The 24,462-nt window shown below is 38.2% G+C and overlaps 1 protein-coding gene across 8 annotated transcripts in view; it reads right to left on the bottom strand.

Moving 5' to 3' along the window:
• Positions 1-24,462, bottom strand: part of NHSL1 (NHS like 1) — a 323,641-nt gene that overhangs the window by 264,152 nt on the left and 35,027 nt on the right. For 2 of the 8 annotated variants that reach the window (XM_085024974.1, XM_085024988.1), the window contains exon 2: positions 19,717-19,835. The exons of the other annotated variants lie outside the window; for them this stretch is intronic. The gene's annotated coding sequence lies outside the window, so the exon portion shown is untranslated. The remainder of the gene's footprint in view (positions 1-19,716; positions 19,836-24,462) is intronic. 8 annotated transcript variants of the gene reach the window in all.

Raw genomic sequence — 24,462 nt, 5'->3', positions numbered from 1 at the left:
CTGGCCAGGCTATAGGTGTTCTATTTGCACCCAGTCCCACCACCACAATTATTAACTTTCTACTCTATTTTCCATGACCCTACTTTTAAAAAAAAATCCTATTTAATTATTTTTACATGTGTACCTATTGAGCTGCCTCAAATCCTTGGCTGAAAAATATGAGATGTGCATTATATTTAAATTAATTATGAATTATTTAATATGGGTGCCATAATTCCCAATTAATCCCTATAACTATTTTTATTTAAAAAATTTATCCTTCCAGTTTAATAGGGACATAATGGATGTACAGCAGTGTATATGTTTAATGATTCGACTTACATATATCATGAAATGATGACCACAATAGGTTTGGTGAACATTCATCATCTCATATAGATACAAAGTTAAAGAAATAGAAAAAAACATATTTTCCTTGTGATACAAACTCTTAGGATTTACTCTCTTAACAACTTTCATATAGAGCATCCAGAGCCAGATTAATTATATTTATCATATTGTACATCACATCCCCAGTACTTAGGTGGAAGCTGGTAACTTCCCTCTTATTATTTTTAATGTTCTAAGGTTGTAAATGTACTTTATGCATTACCAAGGGCAGGTATCTGAACCAAGTCAGCCTACCTGGCAACAGCAGTGACCACCCTGCTGTCCAGACTGGGTGTGGCAAATCATCTCATCCACACAGCAGGCCTCTCTCTCTTTTCCAGTGTCCATGCTCCAAATGTGGTGTCATAAGATGATGAGGTGGGTTAGATGAATTTATTTTTCAATAAATTCATATTATTTTCCTTCTCCCATTTCCAATGGAGGATCCTAATTTTTTGCCTCTTTTCTCTCCTTCCTCCCTCATCTGGCCATTTAATTATTTCATTCTTCATGTTCAAAAAGAAGAAATGGGAAAAACCTGAACAAATATTAGGCTATTAAAACTCTGTACCTGAGACAAGAAAAAATTGAGAGAGCAATTCCCTATAGTCAAAATGGAAAGTTAAGGCCATTCGTCAGGAAGCTTTGAAGAAGAAAAAAAAGTTTCTTCTGGAATTATCTATAGAGGTTGCTTGTTTCCTATATGCAGTAAATATCTAAATCGTCCACTTTTTTTTTTTTTTTTTTTTTTTGGCTGCACTTGCAGCACATGGAATTTTCCAGGCTAGGGGTCGAATCAGAGCTACAGCTGCCAACCTATACCACAGCCACAGCAACACAGGATTCAAGCCCCATCTGCAACCTACATTGCAGCACAGGGTAATGCTGTATCCTTAACCCACTGAGCAGCACCAGGAATCAAACCTGCATTCTCATGGATACTAGTCAGGTTTATTACTGCTGAGCCACAATGGGAACTCATGTCCCCTTCTTTTTAAGTATGGAAATCTAAGAAGCATGGTCAGTAAAAGTGTTCTTTCCCTGTGGTGGAGAAATTATTTTAAGTTTAGGCTCCTTGATTTACTCTGCTTTTGTTTTGTTTTCAACTTCTACTTAAACTTAATATATTAATATAACAATCTTTGAAAGAGAATTATGTAAATATAAGCAAGGTATAATTTTCTTACTTAAGTCTCCAGAAGAAAAATCTACACCAAGGGAAAAAAATACTTTCAGATATATATATAAAATCCTTTGTTTCTGTTCTTCTCACATCTTGTAAAAGAGCTATTCTGGTTATTTCTTTTAAAAAATGCAGAATCTTAGTATTTTTAATTGTATCATGTTTCAATAAATAGACATGATAAAGGAAAACTCTCAATAACAGAATAATTCATCATCTTGTGCAGGTAATTGATTATCTGTAATATTAACCACGCCCACGGATCAAAACCAAAGTGCTTTTTCATAAATTTGGTAAAATGGAGCATTCTCAGAAATTTTCACAATAATATGTATTTAGTCAGAGGTGAATTTACTGTGAGGGTAACAAGGCTGAAGCCTCGGGGCTCCCCACTTGGTTTTTTCTTGGCCTTGTGAAGGGACCTTACCAATGTGTTCACAGGATCACATATTTTTGTAAAGTTTGCAGAAGTCAATTATTTGGCATTCTTTTTTCTTAAAGAGGGACTCCAATATTGCATAAGCTTTGGGCTGCATAAAACCTGGATTTATGCCTCATCTCTATGGAAAACATTCTAGCAGTCTATTTTTTTCCAAAGTAAACTAACTACAGCAAACTGGCTCTCTTCTATAACTGCATAAGACTGAGAAAAAAATGTGTATCTACTTGGGTCTTTGTTTTTTCTTTTTGCCGTTTTTAGGGCCACAGCTGCAGCATATATGAAGTTCCTGGGCTAGGGGTCAAATCAGAGCTGCAGCTGCCAGCCTACACCACAGCCACAGCAATAGCAATGCCAGATCCAAGCCTCATCTGCAACCTACATACCACAGCTCATGGCAACACTGGATCCTTAACCCACTGAGCGAGGCCAGGGTTCAAACCTGCATCCTCATGGATACTAGTCAAGTTCATTTCTGGTGAGCCACAATGGGAACTCCTACTTGGGTCATTTATATTAAACTATTTTAAAAGTAATATGGAAATATAATTTCAAAAATGCCCTTTTTGATATTCAACTAAGTCTAACTGTAATTTAAATAATTAGCTTTTAACTTCTATTACTAATTTAGCCACAACTCACACTTCCTATAAACCAGAACTTGGCAATAATTCAATGTACAATTACAATTTCCTAGACATGACCAGGTTTTTTTAAGATTTGTGCCAATAAAAAGTTGAAATAATGTCTCCCCCAGCATTTTCCTTTCTAGAAAAAACACATTAAAAAAAAAACTGAACATGTAAAAAAATGAAATTAGAATACTTCCTAATGCCATACACAAAAATGAACTCAAAGTGGATTAAAGACCTAAATACAAGACTGGATACTATATATTTTTTCATTTTTTTGACTTTTTGTTTTTTTAGGGCTGCACCCACGGCATATGGAGGTTCCTAGGCTAGGGGTCGAATCAGGGCTATAGCTGCTGGCCTACACCACAGCCACAGCAACGAGGATCCAAGCCACATCTGCAACCTATGCAACACCAGATCCTTAACCCACTGAGTGAGGCCAGGGATCAAACCTGCAACTTCATGGTTCCTAGTCGGATTTGTTTCCACTGCGCCATGATGGGAACTCCGAGACTGGATACTATAAAACCATTAGAGGAAAACATAGGCCTAACACTCTCCAACATAAACTACAGCAACATCTTTTCAGATCCACCTCCTAGAGTAATGACAATAAAAACAAAAATAAACAAATGGGACCTAATTAAACTCAAAAGTTTCTGCACAGCAAAGGAAACTCTAAACAAAATGAAAAGACAACCCACAGAATGGGAGAAAATATTTGCAAATGAAGGGACTGACAAGGGATTAATCTCTGAAATTTATAAATGCCTCTTGCTGCTCAATACCAAAAAAAAAAAAAAAAAAAAAATCAAGAAATGGGCAGAAGATCTAAACAGACAATTCTCCAAAGAAGAAATACAGATGACCAAAAACCACACAAAAAATTATTAGAGAAATGCAAATCAGAACTACCATGAGGTACCACCTTACACTGACCAGAATAGCCATCATTAAAAAGTCTACAAACAATAAATGCTGGGAGTTCCTGTCATGGTTCAGTAGTTAATGAACCTGACTAGCATCCATGAGGGTGTGGGTTTGGTCCCTGGCCTTGCTCAGTGAGTTAAGGATCTGGCGATGCTGTGAGCTGTGGTATAGGTCACAGATGCAGCTCAGATCCTGAATTGCAGTGGCTCTGGCGTAGGCTGGTGGCTAGAGCTCCGATTTGACCCCTAGCCTGGGAACTTCCATATGACACTGGTACGGCCCTAAAAGACAACAAATAAATAAATAAATATGCTGTAGAGGATGTGGAGAAAAGTACACTGTTGGTGGGAATGTAAATTGGTACAACCACTGTGGAAAACAGTATAGGGATTCCTCAGAAAACTAAAAATAGAATCACCATTTGATCCAGCAATCCCACTCCTGGGCGTCTATCCAGAGAAAATCATGACTTGAGAAGATACATGTACTCCAATGTTCATTGCAGTACTATATACAATAGCCAAGACATGGAAGCAACCTAAATGTCCATCGACAGAGGAGTGGGCTAAAGAAGATGTGGTACATATACACAAACGAATATCAGCCGTTAAAAGGAAAGAAATAATGGCATTTGCAGCAACACGGATGACCTAGAAATTATCGTGCTAAGTGAAGTTAGAAAGTGATAGCTACATCATATGCTATCACTTACATGTGAAATCTAAAAATAAAAACGATACAATGAACTTCTTTGCAGAACAGATACTGACTCAGAGACTTTGAAGAACTTACGGCTTCCAAAGGAGACAGGTTGAAGGGTAGGGGGATGTGCTGGGGGTTTGGGACGGAAATGCTATAAAATTGAGTTGTGATGATCCTTGTACAACTATAAATGTAACAAAATTCACTGAGTTAAAAAAATCGAACATGAAAAATTACATGTCCATTATAACCTATTCATGAAGAAACTAATGTTTTATCTAATCAAGACATTTACAGAATATAAATGTCTTTCATCACAGAACACTCTGTCGTTTAAATTCAGCAATTATAGGAGTTCCCATCGTGGCTTAGTGGTTAACGAACCCGACTGGTTTCCATAAGGATGCAGGTTCAATCCCTGGCCTCACTCAGTGGGTTAAGGATCTGGCATTGCCATGAGCTGTGGTATAGGTTGCAGACACGGCTTGGATCCTACATTGCTGTGGCTGTGGTGTAGGCTGGGGGCTAAGGCTCCGATTAGACCCCTAGCCTGGGAACCTCCATACACTGCAGGTGCAGCCCTATAAAGACAACAGACAACAAAAATAAATAAAATAAATTCAGCAACTATAATCCTAAACTATGCATGCTAATCTTACCCTCAAGGTTGTTAGAGAGAAAGGTAATTCATAAGACAGCTCAGTACCCTAAACCACCTAGATTATTGTGGGCCATAGGTAACACCTCAAATTATTAACTGAGAAACAAAGAGGCAGCCAAAGGGAAATGGAGAGTACACTCCTGATCAAGTCATAATTTTATTCCTTGTAGCTTGTCTCTCTGAGCCATCAAGTGGCCCGATTATGCATGATCTGTAGCTTCCAAATGGTTCCTCGAGGTGTGTTGTAGACATCCAGCTCAAGCTCAGAAGGCCACCCAATACAGAGCTCTGAAGCTCTCATAAGTTCCACCCACAGTAGGTGCTCACCCTAAATATCTGTTGGTAACGTGCCTTAAAGATGATGGCAGGCCAGGACCGACTAGCTATTACTCAGGTGACCTTGGCCATAGTCCACACCTGGTCCAACTTCCATGCCCCCTCCACAAAGCCACTTAGACCTGAATTGTAGTCCTGATACTTGGGTCAAAATAAAGGGTTCAGTGATGTGTTTGACCTTGTGAGTGAAGAGACTAGATCAAGGCCAAGTGTTTCAACTTGAAGGTGGGAGCGGGGAAGAAAGCTGACAATACCAGAAAGCATCCTGATATTAGAGTTAAAACAGTGACTTATTTGAAAGCTACTGCCGTCTTCAAGGTACTTACTATGAGCTGGGCATACTGCCAAGGACAGGACATTACCTCATTTAAATAACGGCAAATAGGAATTCCTACTGTGGCTCAGTGGTAATGAAACTGACTAGTATCCATGAGGATGCAGCTTCGATCCCGGGCCCCACTCAGTGGGTTAAGGATCTGGTGCTGCCATGAGCTGTGGTGTAGGTGACAGATGCAACTCGAATCTGGCATTTGCTGTGGCTGTGGCATAGGCCGGCAGCCGAAGCTCCGATTCGCCCCCTAGTCTGGGAACTTCCATACACCGAGGGTGCAGCCCTAAAAAGAAAAAAAAAGAAAAGAAGAAGAAAAACTACAAACAGGCCTGTGAAGGTTTTATTATCACTGCCATTTTACAGGTAAGGAAATAGATTTGAATACCCAGTGCATGAAGGAGAGACTCTGGATTTAAATTCAGCCTTTTTTTATATATATAGAAGTTCCAAGGCTAGGAATTGAATCGGAGCTGCAGCTACCAACCTACACCAAAGCCATAGCAACGCAGGACTGAAGCTGCATCTGCAACATACACCACAGTACACGACAACGCCTGCCCACTGAGCAGGGCCAGGGATCGAACACACATCCTCATGGACTCTAGTCTAGTCAGGTTCATTACCACTGAGCCACCACAGGAACTCCCAAATTCAGCCTGTTTGATTCAAGAGTTTGGATTTGAAAACATTATGCCAATGTTTCCCAAAGTCTGATGCAGAATTTCTTGCAGTCTGTGATAGGAATTTACTTGGTGCATAGACGCTTGCTTCATTTAAGCATTGAGAAAGTGATGTTCTCTTGAAGGTTTTTCAATCTTTTATTTTTTATCTTTTTGGTATTTGAATTTTTTTTAATGATTTGTATTTTTTCCATTATAGTAGGTTTACAGTGTTCTGCCAATTTCCTACTGTACAGCAAAGTGACCCAGTCACACATACATATATACATTCTTTTTCTCACATTTTCCTCCATCGTGCTCCATCCTAAGTGACTAGATACAGTTCCCAGTGCTATGCAGCAGGGGTTTTCAATCTTTTCCTAGCAAGAAGAAAGGCTCCTTTGGTGTTGAACTGTCAACACCTCTTAAACCCTTGCTAGTCTCCTTTTGTAAACAATGAGACCAAGCCACAGGCTCAGCCTTGAGCAGGCTGTGGTATCTAGCTGGAATTTGACAAGCATTTTCATAACATTTGTTTTCATATATTTTAAAAACATTTTTAAATAGAATCTTATTTCTGTTAGCATTTATTTATTTATTTATTTGTTTATTTGTTTATTTATTGGCCATGGCATGCAGCGGCTTGATGTGGGATCTCAGTTCCCAGATCCAGGTGAACCAGGACCACGGTGGTGAAAGTGCTGAGTCCTAACCATTAGGCTGCCAGGGAATGCCCTCACATAGTTTATATTTATGGAATATGATGTGGGTTTTTTACCATAGAGTAAAACAAATTTTTCTTTTTCAGTAAATATATTTAAATAGTGAGCATATTTAAAGAAAACATTAAGCAAATGCGGTAAGGCTTATGGTTAGTTTATCTCCCTAGTCATCCCACCAAACACCAACCTAGGCATTGCTGTGAAGGTATTTTGTAGATGGGACCAAAGTCCATAATCACTGGGTTTTAAGTAAGGAAGATTATCCTAGAGTATCTGAGGGGCCCTATGTAATCACAAGGGTCTTTAAAAAGAAAGAAGGAGGCAAGAGAGTCAGAGAAAGAGATGTGAGGACAGAAGCAGAGATCAGGGTGGTGCCGTCACAAGCCAAGCAATGTGAGCAGCCACCAGAAGGAGAAAAAGGTAGGGGAGTGGGTTCCCTTCTAAAGTCTCCCGAAGATGCAGCTCTGCGGACACTCTGACATCAGCCTAGTAAAACTGATTTTGTACTTGCAACCTCCAGAACTGCAAGAAAGTAAATTTGTATAGTTTTAAGCCACTAAGTTGTGGTACATTGTTACAGTGGCAACAGGAAAAGTAATACATTAGTTTGTGATGTTTGCTTGGCCACAAATGAGAGTAAGCCAGATGGTACTGGGTTATAACACCTGCCTAGAACCCAAGGGTCAGACTGCTTGTGAAACACTTCAGAGAGAATAGTGCTCTTCTCCCTAAATCTTGAAATATGTTCATTTATGCTTGTTAAATGTTATTGGTGCACAGTAGGTCTCAGTGCACACCTGGGAAGTGGATGGATGATGGATGGTGAGGGAGAGGGAGCGAACTCTTCCCCTGTGAAGATGCTCTCTTCTGCAAGGCCTGTGTCTGCCAAGGGAGGATGGCCACTTGCCTCAATAAGAAAAGGAAAAAGGTGCCTGGGTCACCATTAGGAAGCAGTCTTAGGACTGAAGCTTTTCCATTTGTAAATGAACCGCTCTGCAGATATCAACTTCCAAGACTTTTGATACTCTGCCCTTTTTGTGGTGGTGAATCTCTTAACCATCTTTAGGTTTGATTGCCCAGTGGCTATAAGCCTTTGATACAGAATTTGTCTAGAAATTGTTCTCCTTCCTGATTTACAACTTCTCATTTAACCTAAACCTCTTATTTTGTTCTAATCTCTGCTTCATTATCTAGCTGCTGGTTTCCTTTTTGTCTGGCCCTTCAATTGTTATTTGAACCTTATGACATTACTCAAGCATGAAGTTTAACCCATTTCAAGCATTGACTTCTGGTTACGCTACTATACCTTTTTATCTGGGCTTCAAAGATTTTTCACTTTTTATTTTTATGTAGTATAGACTCAAATTATTTTTAATGGCATTTTAAAATAATTCATGCAAGTTTTAAAAAAATACATAGTACAAAAATATTGAACTCATCTTGAACTGCAGTTCCCTTCTCCAGAGGCAGCTGTTTGTGTGTGTGTGTGTATATGTGTGTGTGCGTGTGTATGAGTGAGAGAGAGAAAGAGAGAGAGAATTTTTCCAGATAAATTTGATGCACATGCAAGGCTATATTTGTATCTGTATTCTTTAACAGCTGTAGCATTCTGTACACTGTTCTACACTTTGCTTCTTTTTTTAACTTAAAAACATGTAATATTTATTAGGGTTGTTGTAAGGGTTAATCAGTTAATCCTTAATTCATCCCTGGCACTAAATGAGTTTGTTAAATAAAATACATACCTTTGTTTAAAACAAAATTTCTAAGACTCTAAAGGATATTATTTAAAATCAGCACACCCCATCATTAATTCTTATTTCAAATTCTTTTAAAAAGAGACACATGCACCCGCATGTTCATTGCAGCACTATTCACAATAGCCAGGACATGGAAACAACCCAAATGTCCATCGACAGATGATTGGATTCGGAAGAGGTGGTATATATACACAATGGAATACTACTCAGCCATAAAAAAGAATGACATAATGCCATTTGCAGCAACATGGATGGAGCTAGAGAATCTCATACTGAGTGAAATGAGCCAGAAAGACAAAGACAAATACCATATGATATCACTTATAACTGGAATCTAATATCCAGCACAAATGAACATCTCCTTAGAAAAGAAAATCATGGACTTGGAGAAGAGACTTGTGGCTGCCTGATGGGAGGGGGAGGGAGTGGGAGGGATCGGGAGCTTGGGCTTATCAGACACAACTTAGAATAGATTTACAAGGAGATCCTGCTGAATAGCATTGAGAACTTTGTCTAGATACTCATATTGCAACAGAAGAAAGGGTGGGGGAAAAAATGTAATTGTAATGTATACATGTAAGGATAACCTGAACCCCTTGCTGTACAGTGGGAAAAAAAAATTCTTTTAAAATAATACACAATAAACATGTTTTATACCCCTATAATCAGTATAAACTTGCAATCTTGATTTTTTTTTAAAAATGGTTTATGTACTGCTTGTCATTAATGACTCAGCCTATAAAATTGTAACTTTATATATTCCAAAATGCATATGTCATAGTTTGTATAATCTGTTCCCTGATGTTGAGAATTTGTATTGCATATAAAGTTTTGCTATAAGATATAGCACTATTAAAATAAAAGAATCTTAAAATGAGCAGGGGTCCTTAGAATCACATTTCCTTAATATAGATATGTCCTTTGACATTCCATATCACCCAGCTTCTGCTTTGAACCCATCTTGTGAAATTCACCACTTCACAGAGGAGCACATTCTATCTTTCCATTTTTAACTTTCTAATATAAAGTTCTGTATTTTTTATTTATTTTTTATTTTTTGGCAGAACTTACAGCATGTGGAAATTCCTAGGCCAAGGAATTGAACCTGCACAATAGCAGGGATCCAAGCCTCTATAATGACAATGCTGGGTCCTTAACCCACTGCACCACAAGGGAGCTCCCTAAGTTCTGTATCTTTAACTCCATATCTTGCCCTTATCCAGGCCTCATGCTACACTTCCTTGCATTTCCCATCCAGGCTCTAGATCTGAAGTCAAGACTCTCATCCTGTGCCCTAATCCAGAGGCACCCAGAATTAAGGAATGACATGAAAATTTAAAATAAAATTTCCAGTTCTAGTGGAATATCTTCTAAAAGGGTTTACATGGAGTTCCCGTCGTGGCGCAGTGGTTAACGAATCTGACTAGGAACCGTGAGGTTGCGGGTTCGGTCCCTGTCCTTGCTCAGTGGTTAACGATCCGGCGTTGCCATGAGCTGTGGTGCAGGTCACAGACGTGGCTCGGATCCTGTGTTGCTGTGGCTCTGGCGTAGGCTGGCAGCTACAGCTCCGATTCGACCCCTAGCCTGGGAACCTCCATATGCCGCAGGAGCGGCCCACGAAATGGCAAAAAGACAAAAAAAAATTTTTTTTAAATAAAAAGGTTTATAATACTCTTAATTTTGATGCTTTTATATTCTTATAAAATGTTGAAAAATTACATTTGCTAGCTAAGCAAATGTAAAACAATGCTATATATTTATTTCTGATAGGTACTGTGGACAAACTGGATAAAAATTTGCTCAGTATATATTTTCAAATTATATTCACTTATTAGACTAATACTGAGTAATCCAACTGGCAAAATAATCATTGTCACTGAGCTATGTCAACCTTTTAGACTGAATTTCTTTTTTTGTTGTCCTATTTATTTATTTATTGTTGTCTTATTTATTTATTTATTTATTGGCCACATCTGCGACATATGGAGGTTCCCAGACTAGGAGTCAAATTGGAGCTGCAGCTGCCAGTCATAGCCACAGCCACAACAATGTGAGATCCAAGCAGCATCTGTGATCTACGTCACAGCTCATAGCAACTCTGGATCCTTAACCCACTGAACAAAGGCAGGGATAGACCCCTCATCCTCATGGATACTAGTCAGGCTCGTTAATAGCTGAGCCACCACGGGAACTCCTAGACTGAATTTCTAACACCTAGTCAGATTAACCAACCACCTGCTGCTCTACTAAACAAAGTTCCATAAAGAACCGGAAGCTGGAGTTCCTGTCATGGCTCAGCTGAAACAAATCTGACTAGTATCCATGAGGAAGTGGTTTGATCCCTTGCCTCACTCAGTGGGTTAGGGATCCGGCGTTGCCATGAGCTGTGGTGTAGGTTGCAGATGCAGCTTGGATCTGGCATTTCTGTGGCTGTGGTGTAGGTCAGCAGCTGTAGCTGCAATTGAACCCTTGGTCTGGGAACTTCCATATGTCAGGGGTGTGGCCCTGAAAAACAAAAACAAAAAAGACCTGGAAGCTGTTAGCTGATGGCTCAGACAAATGTGTTACAAAGGTACTACAATATATCAGAAAGTTGTGAAAACTAGACATTGTTTCTCTGTTTTAACCACAAACTTCATATTTTATTGAGACATATAAATGTTGAAAGAATTCATCACCAGCAGACCCATGTTTTAAGAAATATTACATAAAGGAAGTCATCCAGGCAAAAGAAAATACATACCAGATGGAAATATGGATCTAAACAAAGGAATAAAGAGCACTGGAAACACTAACGACATGCATAAATTATAGGATTTTTTCCCTCATTATTTAAATATTTTAAAATAACTAAATGTTTAACAAATACAATAATATTTTATAGACTTAATAATATATGTATAATTAAAGTGTATGACATGAATAGCATAAAGGTTGGGAGGGGAGAAATGGAAATATAGTCTTTTAAGTTATTTTAAAAATGTGAAATGATACAATATCACTTGAACTTGAATATCTAACTTGTGATAAGTTAGAAGTGTATGTTATAAACTCAAAAGCAATCATAAAAATAACAATAGCTTACAGGCCAAGGATAAAATGGAATAGGAAATAATACTCAATTGAACCTTAAAATGTAAAAGGAAAAAGAGGAAATATGGAACAAAGAACAGATGAAACAAATGGAAAATAAAGCACAAGATGATAGACTTAAACCAAGCATATCAATAATCATATTTTTTTTGTCTTTTTTTTTTGTTGTCTTTTTTGTTGTTGTTGTTGTTGTTGTTGCTATTTCTTGGGCCGCTCCCGCGGCATATGGAGATTCCCAGGCTAGGGGTTGAATCAGAGCTGTAGCCACTGGCCTACGCCAGAGCCACAGCAACGTGGGATCCGAGCCGCGTCTGCAACCTACACCACAGCTCACGGCAACGCCGGATCGTTAACCCACTGAGCAAGGCCAGGGACCGAACCTGCAACCTCATGGTTCCTAGTCAGATTCGTTAACCACTGTGCCACGACAGGAACTCCTCAATAATCATATTAAATGTAAACAGTCCAAATATTTCAAAAATAGGCAGAGATTGTCAGGTTGGATTTTTTTAAAAAACAAAATAAGAGCCAACTTTATGCTGCCTACCAGAAAGTACTTTAAATCTTATTAGGGAAAATGAAGGTCATTTTATAATGATAAAGAATTCAGTTTATCTAGAGGACATGCCATCATAAATGTTTATGCTCTTAGTACCAGAGTTTCAAAATACATGAAACCAAAACTGACAGAACTGCATGGTGAAATAAACAAACCACAATTATATCTAGACATTTCTATTATCCCTCTCTCAATAATTAATAATAAAAGTGGACAGAAAGTCCAGAAAGATACAGAGTGGAACAGCACTATCAATTTGATTTAACTGACATTTATAGAATTCTTCAACAGCAGCAGAAAATATAATTTTTCAATTGCACATGCAGCATTTACATAGACTATATTCATGGCCACAAAAAAGAGTCCATAAATTTTAAAGATTCAAGTCGTCCTCAAATATTTGGAAACAAAAGGCCATACTTCTAAATAATCCATAGGTAAAAGAAGGGAAACTGGGAAGTATTTTTAACTGAATGCAAAAGGGAAACTGGAAAGTATTTTTAACTGAATGCAAATTAAAACAATTCAGTTAAAGTATTTTTAACTGAATACAAATTAAAACACAATGGAAATGTATAGTACTAAACACTTACATTAGAAAAAAAAGAAAAGGTAGCAAAAATCACTGATCCATCTTCCACTTTAAGGAATTAGAAAAAAGAAAGCAAATGAAAACCAGCGTAAGCAGAAGGAAATAATTAAGAAGAAATAAAGGAAACAAAAAACATGAAAACAATAGAGAATATCAATGAAATTAATATACAAAAGTCTTCTATATTTCTATATATTGGCAACGATCAATTGGATATTGAAATTTAAAAAAAATTAACAACAGCATCAAAAACAAAATACTTTGGGATAAATCTGAGAAAATATGTACAAGACTTCTATACTAAAATCACTATATTATACACCTGTAACTTATATAATATTGAACAGCAACTATACTTCAATTAGCAAAAAAAAAAGATACACCATTAAACATAGTCTCAAGAAAAAGAACTAGACAAAAATATAATGATGTAGTTAAGTATGCCTCTGTAAAAATTGAATCAAAAGAATCTGAACAGTAAAAAGACTTGCTTAAAACCATTTTGTTTAAGACAAAAAGGGGGACAGGCTGTTCCCAAGTGGCTCAGTGGGTTAAGGATCCAGCACTGTCACTTCAGTGGCTTGTATTGCTGTTGTGGCATGGGTTCGATCCCTGGCCCAGGAACTTCCGCATGCTTTGGTTGTGACCAAAAACAAACAAATAAATAAAACTGCAGAACACTGCTAAGAGAAGTTAAAGGAGACCTAAATAAATGGAGAGATATCTTGTCATGGGTCAATTTACATTGTTAAGATGCCAATTCTCCAAATATTCATCTATGAATTCAATGCAGTCTACTCAAAATCCCAGCAAGTGATACATGCTACCACATGAATGACTCTTGCAGTTATTGTGCTAAGTAAAAGAAGACAGGCACAAAAGAGCAAAGATTGAATGATTTCATTTACATGAAATGTTCATAAGCGGCAAATCCACAGCAACAGAAAATAGATTAGTGGATATTAGGAGCTGGTGGGAGAGTAAAGGGGAGTGATTGCTAATGGGTATGAGGTTTCTCTGGGCAGGGGTGATAGAAATCTTCTGGATTAAAAAGTGACACACAACTTATACACTTCAGAATGACTAAAACGGTAAATTTTGTGTGATGTGAATTTTATCCCAATTAAAAAAAATCTACTTAGTAAAATCCTGACAGGCATTTTTGTAGTAATCAACACATTAATTCTAATTTTCTTTTCTTTTTTTTTTTTTAGCTGTGCCCAAGGAATGTGGAAATTCCAGACCAGGGATCAAACCTACATCACAGCAGTGACAACTGCCAGATCCTTAATCACCAGGCCAGCAGAGAATTCCGACAAACTGATTCAAAATTTCATATGGAGGAGTTTCCTGGTGGCTCAGCAGGTTGAGGACACGGCATGGTCATTGCTATGGCTCTGGTTATTGCTTCGGCAAGGGTTCCATCCCTGCTCCAGGAACTCTTGTGTGCAGCAGACAAGGCCAAAAACAAAAACAAAAAAACAAAGGGGACTTGACATAGCCAAAACAACTATAAAAAAGTAGACCAAGATTAGAAGGCTAACTCTACCTGTTTCAATGCTTACTATAAAGGTACAACGTTCAAGATAATGTGGTATTAAAGACAGACAAATAAATCAATAGAACAGAATAGAGACTGCAGAAATAGATCCACACATAAATAGACAACTGCTTTTTAAAAAAGGCGCAAAGAAAAAAAATGTTCAAAAGACAATTTAGTGAAGAAAGGATCATCTACTCAACAAATGGTGCTGGAATAATCAGATATCCACATACAAAAATAATAATATTAGTAGTAGGAATAATAATAATAAAACTTTCATCCATACCAACCACCATATACAAAAATTAACTCAAAATTAATAATTGGCCTAAATGTAAAACCTAAAACTACAAAGCTTCTAGAAGTTAACATGAGACAAAATCTTTCTCACCCTGGGTTTGGCAAAGATTTCTTACATACAACACTGAAATCACAACTTATAAAAGAAAAATATTAGTAAGTTGGATTTAATCAAAATTTAAAATGTCTGTTCCTTAAGGATACTGTTAAGAGACTTAGAAGACAAGCCATGGATTGGGGGAAAATATTGGCAAAGTACACGTCTAGCAAAGGACTTGTTACCAGAATACAAAGAACTCTCAAAGAAAGAAGTTGCTCTGCAGTAAAGGAGTGAAAATGAGAAGCAAAATGAGTGTGTTTTGGCCTCAAGTGCAGTCGTTCTGAGATACAGCTTTGACTGAGGCCTTCCACACAGTTGGCTGTATGAGTCAATAAGCTGTCCTTTCTGTCTGACTTTCCTGTTCCTTGCAACCAAAAACACATCCTTAATATGAGTCATTTAGAGGAATCAAAGTATGAGAGAGGGAAACTGGAAGGAGGAATGTAAGAATGATGTTCTATAAGAGCAAACGTTGAGAAACAAGATTTGGTGTGGTCACAAGGAGCCAGGGGTATATGGCCATGCACGTGACTATGGGTTCACTCAACTGTCTAATGAAAAATTTAAAGCAGGCATATTTCAACTCAAGAAATCAACTGCTAGATATCTATCCTAATGAAACACTGGCACATGTGCACAAGGAAAAGTGTTAAAGGATATTCACTACAACTTCACTGTAATCATCAACAATTAGAAACAACTAAACTGTCTACCAGAAGAAGAATATTAAAACAATCCATTGTAGATCTGTATCATGGAATATGCTGCCAGCTTAAAAAAATAAGATGGATCCATAATGTACTAAGATGGAAAAGAGCTCAGAGACAAGCTGTCATGTGAAATGAGCAAATTGCATTCTTTGGAACATTTCGGCCTAAAAAATGAATTGTACAGTGAGTTCCCGTCATGGGTCAGTAGTTAATGAATCTGACTAGTAAGCATGAGGTTGCAGGTTTGATCCCTGGCCTTGCTCAGTGGGTTAACGATCCGGCGTTGCCGTGAGCTGTGGTGTAGGTTGCAGACGCAGCTCAGATCCCGCATGGCTGTGGCTCTGGCGTACGCCGGTGGCTACAGCTCCTATTCAGCCCCTAGCCTGGGAATCTCCATATGCCACGGGAGCGGCCCAAGAAATGGCAAAAAGACCAAAAAAAAAAAAGAAAGAAAGAAATGTACAAAGCAAACCTCTATATTTCTTTTTTCTTTTTTTTTTTTTTTTTTGGTCTTTTTTTGCTATTTCTTGGGCCGCTCCCACGGCATATGGAGGTTCCCAGGTTAGGGGCTGAATTGGAGCTGCAGCTGCCGGCCTACGGCACAGCCACAGCAATGCCAGATACGAGCCATGTCTGTGACCTACACCACAGCTCATGGAAACGCCGGATCCTTAACCCACTGAGCAAGGCCAGGGATCGAACCCACAACCTCATGCTTACTAGTCAGGTTCATTAACCACTGTGCCACGATGGGAACTCCTTGTTTTTTTAATAATACTAGTTTTGTTTAAATGTATTTATCAGTTTGCCTATTTTGTTTTAAGTTTTCTCACATGAATAAATTCATGAGAACTTGTTTAAAACAAATGAAAGAATATGAATAAATTTTACTGAGCATAAATAATTTACTAGCAATTATGTAAAACAGGCAAGGTCCCTACCAAACAGAAATGGCTAAATGTACAAAATTTTAGGGTCAATATATGAGGGGCCTCAGTACATAACTTCCAATAATAAAATGAATAAACTATACTAAGAAAGAGAACATTTTTAAAGGGCCACATAGGATAGGATATAAGGAACATAAGAATGTTTTATATTTAATAATAGAATATCTGATTTTCTAATAGATTTTTTTAAAAACATTCACCTATAGGTTTCTTGTTGGAAACTCAGTGTATTTTCCCATGGAAAAATGTTTGGATTTTCTAGTTAAGTCACAATTTTTTCTCTTTTTAGAGCCACACCCCCAGCATATGTAAGTTCCTAGGCTAGGGGCTGAACTGGAACAGCAGCTGCCAACCTACCCCACAGCAGCTGCCAACCTACCCCACAACCACAGTAATGCTGAATCCGAGCCACATCTTCTACCTACACCGAAGTTCACAGCAATGCTGAATCTTTAACCCACTGAGGGAGGTCGAGAATCGAACAAGCATCCTCATGGATATTAGCTGGGTTTGTTACCACTGAACCACAATGGGAATGCCTAAGTCAAAAAATTTGTTGAATCAATGTTCTTTGATAGAAAGCCTCGGAAATACTCTGGAAATGAAGACAAAAATTTATTGAACACTATGGAGACACTCACAGAAACTAAAAAGCCATGAAACTTCTGCCCTCGGGAAGAACAAGAGCCAAGGTGGCTCTCAGATCTAGGCTCTGATGGGTAGCTGAGCCGTCAGTCTTGCTTGGAAATCAGAATCTTGAATCACATAATACAAAGACACAAAAGCAATAGCAAGCCCTCAAGTCTTCTGTTTTAGCCTCCTAGACACCCAACAAAGCCCATGCAGGTCTCGAGAATTTTGAGGTTCTGAAGACTTTCTGACCTGACATTCCAGCTGTCTTTCTTACTATGTGACTTTGAACAAGTTATTTAACTATAACCATCTTCAACTGTAAACACAGTGATAAAACTGTAGAGTTTTTGAAAGGATTAAGTTATAATACATCCAAAATTATTAACCTAGAGTACACATTCAATTATCATTGGCTATTATTATTTCCTAGTCATAAAACAGAAATACATCAAAATGTTAAGTATTCATAATAGTGGATATATGATGGGTTCTTCTCTCCTTTTGTGAAGTTTCTCTAATGAGAGCATTTTATTCTAACTGTAGAAAGAAATTTGTTTTAATCTGAGTTGCAATAACCTGACAATTAGAATTACAGTAGGATCTGCTGTTCGAATTAGATATTTTTTATGAGTGATCAACAATGTTTAGTCATCTTTAGTAGAGTGTAAAAACCACAGTGTGAAATTTTACCCAAGGAAGTTAATAAATTTTCTGCTTCCAAAGGAAAAAAATACATTTCTTTAACTGGAACTGTCTTAGTTCGATAGACTCAAATGAATTTCTTGTTCACTTGTACAGCTCATTGTTTGCTCTTTTTTTCATATATTCATTATTTGTGATGGTTCTGTCTTGGCCTTGGACAAATAAACACCAGAATATTTAAAAATACTGAACTGTCCGTCCTGGCAAGAAATACATCCCAAACAACTTGAACTGAAAGGTCACAAGATGTTTCCCTTCATTTTGTCATTTGATCTTAGATATGCTGCTCTCAAAACACAAGCTACAATAAGTAGCTATTTAGAGACAAGACAGCCCAAATCTATCATTTAAAAGAGGAAATAAGTGGTGAGGACATAGCATTCTTAAACTAGAGCTTCTGGACTGAAAACTTTTTTTGTTTGCTTAAGATAATCCCACATGACAAGGAATCCGTGAGAGAAAAGCCTCCAATCAGTGTTGGCAGATATTGCAAGCTGGCTTCCTGACCACCCGCTTCGCTACCTTTCCATTCAGCCTCCTCTACTAAGATGCAGGTTGGAAAGAGAGATTCTTGCTTCTCTATACTTGTCCCTCCTATTGAAGTGGGGTGGCCATGTGATCCCCTCCTGACCTTTGTTTGAGGTTTCCAGAAAAACTTTTTAAAAGACTGCGCTGGCAACTTCCCTTACACTTTGCTCTTCCTTCTTCCTCTTTATTCATACTTAAAACTAACATGATGCCTGAAGTAAAGCTATCTTTCATACTCGAAAATGAGAGCCACACAAAGACATTGCTAAGCCACCATCCCTGCTCTGGAAACTTGCCCCCAGATATCTTGTTGCTTGAGGCAAATAAATCCCTTACAAGTTTCAGCCTCTCTTTCTTGAGTTTTCAGTTGCTTGCAGGCAAACACATTTACACCCGATAAAAGTAATACACCAAGGAAAATAGATTACTCTCTGACATTAGTTACTTATTTTTTCAGAGACTATAAAGAATCTAAGAAAAGATGTTTTTATCAAATTGTATGAGGAATGCCTGAGGAGTTCGATTTACATGATAAGCAATGTAAATTTTACATTCCTGAGTTTATTAGCAGAATCAACTTAGCAGGGGGTGGGGGGGAAGGAAAGTTAACATTAAAAAAATTTTTTTTCATGGGATTCCTTCTGTGGCACAGTGGGTTAAGAATCCAACTGCAACAGTTAAGGTTGTTGCCCAGGTGTGGGTTCAATCCCCAGGCCACTGGATCTGGTATTGCCACAACTGTGGCATAGGTCACAGCAGCAGTTGGGATTCAGTCCATGGCCCAGAAGCTTCTGTATGCTGCAGGTGTGGCCATAAAAAAGAAAAATTTCATTTTCATGGAGAATGACTATATAAAGAGAACATCAGTGAAATTCTGGCGTGTGAATATACAATGCAGTCAGACTTTGCAGTTATATTTTCCTAAAGCAATTTAAAACATTCTTCACTATTAAGTTGAAATATCACAACATAACAATTATATTACATTTTTCATTCTGTGGCTGGGGTGGGGTAGGTGAAGTAACTTGGGGCAACTCTCAGAACCAAAGAGTTACCAAAGAGAACTTGACCACTCCCTTCCCCAAGCCCCCACCCATGAGATGATGTGAATTTTGGAGATAGCCCTTGGTTATTTGTCTCATTTTTATCATCAAAATGCTGTAATTGGACCTTAAGCTGCAAAAAAATGTCTGCTATCTAGATTAGGTCAGTCTGCTCAAAAGGGAAGACTTTTGAGCTATGAACAAGGTTTAGCTGCCATGAAAGTCTCAGTACCCACCTGTAGGACATACATTTGAAGATCTCTGGAGTTCTTATCCCCATGGGATGAAGTTTGGGTTGGTCATTACATGCATAATTTAAGGCACAGACTTTCCTTGGGGTGAATCGGGGGTTACACTGCAGGGGAATAAATGGAGGGAAAAAAAAGACCATGTAAGTCCGCCTGCACCCCATCACATTTAAGTCACAGCTGCTGTGCTTTAGGCACCTCTACTTAAGGGGCTTTGGAGTAAGTTTTCATTTGCAGCAAGTTTACATTGCTTTAAAAAAAAAAAAAAACATTAAATGGGTTAAAATATATCCCAGTGCCATTACAAATGCAAATATATTACTTGGGAGAGGTCACATTAATTCATCAGCCCCCATACATGCTAAAACCTAGCTGCGCTATACGTCAGAGAAGTAGAGCAGTCTGGAACTATTCATTTGACCCTCAAGTGGCTAATTCTTCCATTACATTCATTAAGAACCAGTGCAATCCATGAACCTATATTCACACCCCAACAAATGTCTCATCAATCACTTAATCATTTCATAAATGTACGCAAGCCAAGTACTCTACTCTATAATAATGGAGCCACCACCTCACTAGGTGTTATAAACATATATGAAGCAGCTAGAAGCACAGAAAACCCCTGATGCCTGCTATTCTGAGCACCTAGTACGTCAACCTATGGAGCAATGGAATAATAATCAGATATTTTTCCAAGTTCTACATTTAGCTCTGTTGAGGTCTTCTGGATCTCTTTCAGGTCTTACTGCTAAACTTAGAACAGCTATTTTGGGGACAATATAGTTTTATTTCCAAATCTGAGCCCTTTTCCAGTTTTTATTGCCCATCCTGCCTCATCAGGGCATAGAGACTTGAGAGAGAGGTCATCGAGCTCTTTCGAGGGAAATGCATATTTGTTATTCCCATAGTTTCTGCCTGATATTTATCTCCTGCTCAGTGAGCGGGGCCAGACAAGAAAGAAACCACAAATATGTCTGCCCCTTAGGCCCAGAACAGAGCCAGGCCATCTTTTCTCATAAGCTCCGAGCTCTGAGAGTGAAGTCATGGACCGGGAAGAAAGCAAACCCTCTTTAAATTGTGCAGGGGCAGAGGGAAGATGACTCAGCACAGGAGAAAGAGTATGTGGATGCCTTTGTTCCTCCAGAATGGTGGCCCTATTGTGTTCCTCCTGTCTTTGATGTTCCCTTTAATGCCTTTAATGCCGAGCAGAGCGATGTGAGATCAGGGGGTGGCGGAGCTCTGGTTAACATGCGCTTTCAAGGCCTGCTCTAGATTCATCCTTCCCTCCTAGAAGTCTTGGAACGCTCTCTATTCTTTTCTGTAACTCTCATTTGGCAGCATTTAATTTTCCTGTAAATAGCTTTTCTCCCTAGGTAGATTATAAATTCTTTGAGGATAGGATGGAAAGATTAGTAGCAGATTGTAAAGCCAACAAGCACTAGATAAATGTTTATAATTGATAATCAAGGAAAGAACTCTGTAATCTGGGGGAAGTATTTGATGAAAGAGATAACTCCTGCCTGGGTTGGAAGGAATTTGGAAGCCTTCTTCTAAATCAAGAGATGTCATGATAGAACGTCTGGAGGCTTCACCAGACTAGGAAAGTGAGTCTACAAGCACGAGAAAAACAAGGCACCACCAGAAGAGGAAATGGATTTGGAGAATAGGGGTAAGGTCAGCACTGCAGACACAGCAGGGACAACCACAAGGAGAAATTCCAGCAAGGAGGAGTCAGCGTGTCAACTCAAGCTGAAGATTGGGAAGCGTCTAGTGGGCAGATTCACATTTGAACTATTTGTTGGGGTTTCTTATGCGGCACTGGGGAATAGCCACGGTAGGACTTTTGGACCACTGCGATTTATCTGTTGCAAAACATATGTACATAGTTGTTGTTTCTTTATCTTTAAATAAAACTTGGTTTTACTACACTGCAATTATTGCACTTGCAAGTGGAGTTCAAGCCAGTTTACGACACTATCCAAAAGACAGTTTTCTCGGGGTTTGGCTCATGCCAAAGAACATGATTTTGGAGTCAAAAAACTCTGACATTTAAACTTTCTGAGCCTAGTTTCCTCTTTTCTGAAATGAGACCATTTCTCATCTTAACAAGTCTTTGCTTCTAGCACCTTACCAGGCATATAGCAGACACTTCATGAATATTAGTTTCCTTCCTTTCTTTATGCCGTAAGTATATCTGGCAAGATGATTATAACTTAAGACATTAGTGCATGTTTAAGCTATAATAAATGTTTCCTGTAAGAAAGCAAAGGAAATAGCCTGAACTTTCAGAATCATTGAAAAAAACCCAAGAAGGCATTTAATTACTTCAGTCTTGCTCTTCTCTTAAGCGGATGACCTATTGTAAAAAGCAAACTATCAATTAAGTTCTTTTTGTTTTATGATGTATTCAGTTTTCATAAAATTAACTCTGAGAATTAATTTACTTCCTTCTAAGAAGGAAATCATCTTTCAAGGAGCACTTAGTCTTTTTACTACCTTTCTCACGCATTATGATCCTTCTATATCTATATCATACACAATTTTAATTTTAACCGCTTTTCTAAAAGTAATTTTAAATAGCGTTTTCACTAGGTGATATTTATAAGCTTGAAAACTAGTAGATTTTGCCTGTGTTGGTACATATTTCTTTCCTTTTTTTTTTGGTCTTTTTAGGGCCACCCCTACAGCATACAGAAGTTCTCATGCTCGGGGTTGAACTGGAGGTGTAACTGCCGGCCTACACCACAGCCACAGCAACGCGGGATCTGAGCCACATCTTCGACCTACGCCACAGTTCACGCGTCACCAGATCCCTGACCCACTGAGCGAGAAAAGCCAGGGATCGAACCCATGTCCTCATGGATACTAGTCAGGTTTGTTTCCGCTGAGCCATGATGGGAACTCCCTGTGTTGGTACACATTTCTAACTATCCATTTAGCTGTTCTTCTAGGGACTCTTAGCACATCAAAGGGATATGTAAATAATTTTAAAAACAAACCTAAGGAAAACCACAACCAACAATTAGTCCTAATAAGAGCAAACACAAACTTATCACTTTCCTATACATAACATTAGAAACTTTTTTTTTTTAGTACAGTCAACAGACCAATGAAGTTGCAGGATATTAATTATATATACATCATTATATTAAAAAAGAAAATGCTTATTCATGTACAAGTTACTACCTGTTGATCAGTAATATTCATTAGTAAATAAGAAAGCAATGTACTTCAAGCAACAAATACCTATTAGGCAAACCTTACGTGCCCAACGCTATGCTAGGTCCTACAAATCTGGCTGTGAATGAGACCCCTGATGTCTTACTAGTTACACTATATTTAAGGATCCATCAAACAATAGAATTATGTACATTTTTATTTTTTATCACATTTAAACACAAAATTAAATCTTAATACATTCTAAAATACTAATTTCATTATAAAAATAAATCAACAAAGCAGTCACAAGGTTGAGCCAAATGGAAACTCCGCTTTACAGCTAATGGATTTATGACCATTAAGCTATACGGAAACTATTCTCTTCCTTCAAAATCCAAACTAGCTATAGAAAGCCCTCTCACTCCCACAGGGCATATTAGCAATAGAAATTGAGATCAGAGGGTTGGAGGAGCAGAGACAGAGTTCATATAAAGTGAAGCCATATGTACTAGATTGCATTATTGTTCACAATTCTCCTCTCCATCCCTCAGCCATGTAAACCTACATCACTTAGGCTGTGTTTCTTCACTCTGCCGATGCTATGCCATGTAACTTGCTCTGGTCAATAAGATGTCAGTGGACATGACATGCACAAAGGACTTAAACATCCTTGCATTCTCTGGCTCAGACTTTAGCACTTCTGTGATCACCATGAAAAGGCATGCTCCGGCTAGCTGCTGCCCTTCAGTCTGGGCCCCAGAGTAAGACACACAGGCAATCCTACACTTGACCTAAAGCCAAAAGCCAAGACAAGCTGACCTGCGGCCTCAAGCAGAAGTACCTCTGCTTACCTACAGGCCTGTGAGCAAGAATATGAATGCTTCCTATTAAAGCCACAGTGTTTTTGAGATCTTTGCAGGATTTCTGGAGCGATGAGTAACTAATATACTGGTTAAAATAAGTCTAGCACAAGTACAGATTATGGTATTCCAACTGAAAAGCAGTATGAAGACTTTATGCAATTGTAGACAAAGAGACTCTGACAAATTGTGCAATTGGTTTAAAATCCCTAACAGAAGTAATACACCACATCAAAGAAAGGAGTCATGGAACACAAGTGCATTTAGTGGAAGGTGCAGAAACAGGGCCACAAATGAATGAAGCAGGTTTAGACATCACAGGCTTGTCAACTTACTGAGAGTTAGCATGTCCCAATGGCTACTTAACACAATCACCGCAGCTAAATTTGTCTCATTAAAAGCACAAGGCTTTATTTTCTATTCATGGTTGAAAAATATTTTCATAGATCAAAGACTTCATCTTAGGTAATTTAATAAAATGAAACTTGACTTTGATATCAATATAATTTGAAAGGCAAGCCTATGCTCTTTGTTTTACAACTGAGGAAAGCAGAGGCTGACTTATAATGTAAATTATGCATTTGTACCAAGAGAAGACTGAATGCTGTCACAGCAAGTTCTGTGAATGAAGGTTTTGCAATAGTTCAAATAGAGAAAAGCAATGAAGAAATGATTCATTACATAGCACACACCTTATGTGTAGGACACAAAG

This window comes from Sus scrofa, chromosome 1, assembly GCF_054392235.1.
Source record: "Sus scrofa isolate SSC_HxYL_T2T_F1_AM1 chromosome 1, Sscrofa_HxYL_maternal_Yorkshire_Landrace_v2.0, whole genome shotgun sequence".
Lineage (NCBI taxonomy): Eukaryota > Metazoa > Chordata > Mammalia > Artiodactyla > Suidae > Sus > Sus scrofa.
The sequence above is the reverse complement of the archived record's forward strand: the minus strand, read 5'-3'. Positions and strand labels throughout refer to the sequence as shown.